This window comes from Oratosquilla oratoria, chromosome 6 (assembly GCF_046742065.1).
Source record: "Oratosquilla oratoria isolate Oo_2021 chromosome 6, ASM4674206v1, whole genome shotgun sequence".
Taxonomy (NCBI): domain Eukaryota; kingdom Metazoa; phylum Arthropoda; class Malacostraca; order Stomatopoda; family Squillidae; genus Oratosquilla; species Oratosquilla oratoria.
Window position 1 is genome coordinate 11,679,700 of NC_134782.1, and position 3,066 is coordinate 11,682,765.

Genomic DNA, 3,066 nt, shown 5'->3' on the forward strand with positions numbered 1-3,066 from the left:
TCAACACCCTGTCTTCCTAATTAATCTATCCTCTGTCTTCTTTTGTTTAATTCATTCTCTATAATCTCTGTTATTCACTTGATATTTCTCTTGGTTCTATTTTTAAGCTTATTTATCTGATAGAATTAATAAAAAAGATATCTCATCATTTGTTTTGCATATACTTTCAAAAAGCCATTTAGTATTATTGTAATAGAATGTAACCCCGTCATTTAGCTGCCCATGTATGGTCTGTACGTGAATAATACCTTAGGTGGGCGCTTATCATAAGCTTTCTTCTCCAGCCTTTCTCTCTGAATTCCGTATGTTATTGATATATTATCATTCTCCACCTTTTTTCTCCTATTCTTTTCATCACAATCATGTATTTCCGTTCATAGTTATTTCATTTGTATAATTCTTAGATTTTATATTAGAGAGCCTACGGCACTCGACACAATCACCATTCACTACGTGGCATCATGAGTAGGTTTTACGAGAATGGCTGAAGAAGACGACGTATTGGGGATAGGCTCAGTAATTTAAAATTGCACTAAATAAAGAAATTAAAGAAATCTTGAGTAATTTATCTATCTATTATTGACTTTTGGAAGTACTAAGAACAAAGTATTTACTCTCTGATCGTATGACGTTTTCTCGTTTTATATTCAATGTTATCTATAACCACTTTGTAGTTTTCATTTCCTTACATATTTTTTACAACGTTTTATAGATACATTTATCTATCTACTTGTTTACTTATTCATTGATTTAGTTGTTTATTTTGTAGTTATATATGTATTATTTGTTTTAATTTATCTATTCGTTTATATTTTATTGTACTTTATTTCATCCTATTTTGCTTGTTTTATTATGTTTTGCTTTATTTACTTATTTGAATATACATTTTTTTCAGGCTTGGCTTAGGTCCGGTTCTCTTCAGGTAAGCAACGCTGATTACCTCATGTCTCACAATTTTTTAGGGTAGTTTAATATCTACTCATTTACATATGAACCATTGTTTGCCCCATAGAAAGCATTTTTAATCGTGCGTGTTAGAGTTGTGCTCAGTCTGTTAGCATCATTCCTCTCCTACTCTTTCTCTCTCTCCTTTCTCTCTCCTTTCTTTCTCTTCTCCTTCCTCCGCTCTCTCCTTTCTCTGCTCTCTCCTTTCTCCTCTCTCTTCTCTCTCCTCTCTCTTCTCTCTCCTCTTTCTCTCCCTTCTCTCTCTCTCTCCCTTCTCTCTCTCTCTCTCTCTCTCTCTCTCTCTCTCTCTCTGTCTCTCTCTCTCTCTCTCTCTCTCTCTCTATCTATCTATCTATCTATCTATCTATTTATATATCTCTCCTCTCTTTTCACTCTCTTTCCTTTCTTTACTCTCTCCTCTCTCTCCTTTCTCTCTCTTCTCTTTCCTCTCTCCTTTCTCCTCTCCCTCTCTCCTTTCTCTTTACCCTCTCCTTTCTTTCTCCTTGCTCTCTCCTCTCTCGCCTCTCTTTCTTCTCACTCTTTTCTCTCTCTCTCTTCTCTCTCCCCCTCCTCTCTCTCCTTCTCATTCACTCACTCTCATGGGCTTCGATGGAGCCCCCAACGCTCCATAAATCTCCAACAAGATGACTTGATAAGGTGTCCAAATGTTTTGTTTTGTGTTGCTCTAACAGCTGCAATTATTTTTCAGCGAATCAAAGGAGTTCTTATGATTTATGGAATTCTTTGTATAATAGCAGCTTATGGTGGACGACTTCTTATCCTTACCGTTCTCTGCGGACGCGTGTCTGTTTGCTGAGCGTTCTCTTCTGGAAACACGTAATCTAAGACCGCGGGTAGCCATATATCATTCTACTCATATATGTATATATATATATATATATATATATATATATATACATATACATAATATATATATAAATAATGTGTGTATGTGTATGTGTGTGTGTGTGTGTGTGTGTGTGTGTGTGTGTGTGTGTGTGTGTGTGCGTGTGTGTGTGCGTGCGTGTGTGTGTGTGTGTGTGTGTGTGTGTGTGTGTGTGTGTGTGTGTGTGTGTGTGTATTATGGGGATCATTCAATGTTGACCCAGTATAGATTAGAGTTAAACAAAAATATATTCTATTGTTATATATTTTTTATATTTCTATATTCAGTATGAACGATCACTGGCCGAGCGGGTTAGAGCGTTGTTACTTGCGGCGGAGATCGAGGTGACGGCACTGCGGCCAGCGAGTTGGACCAAGGGCACTGTTCATTAAAGTTCCCTCTACAAAGTCCTTTGTAAGGGGGACCATCCAAGCCACGTGATAGGGGTAGTTCGTGACGTTAAACCGAATTATCAATCTATACAAAGTAGTTCTCTTATATACATTTTTCTTAAAAATGTATAACATGTGAAAACAGCACATGCTAACAGAAGTACGTAGCACCAGCTTGTCATGTGACAGGTATATTTGTCCCTAACATTACAATGCCACATGTTAGTAACATGTAAACAAAACATTAAATCCCTCATGAAGTGTAGAGGCTAACTTGAGGCCTTTGTAAAAAGGATCGGAAACCTTTATATTTGAGAAAATGATAATAAGGTCTCAAACTAAGAAACGTAGTTTATATATTCCATCCTGATAATATGTGGAGATAGGGAGTCTTTAGCTTTGAATGCGGAACATTCGGTTCAATCCTCAAAGAACTATTAACGACTGCCACTTGCCCGATGGTCGAAAACATAGGAGAAAATGAACAATTTTGATTTTAGTTGAGCGTCTCATGGTGATTCTTCTTATTCCATTTCACCAGAAAGGTATATCGTATGCAATATATATACCTATTTCATTTACTTTATTGGTTTTTTATTTCCTTTTAATTTACATATAATGTATATTATTCCAATCTAATTCCTATTTTGATATTCTATTTCTTTACTCCTTTTTATTTTAGCCTTCCCGATCGAAAACCATAAGCCTGGCCGCCGTGTTTGTTGACTTCATAAAAGCGTTGGATGGCCCGCGCTCAAATTTCTTCCTAACAAAGTTCTCGCGTTGTAAGTGGCCATTACGGGTTGTTTTACGACCAAGTTCTACTTGTTGCTCGCCCTTATT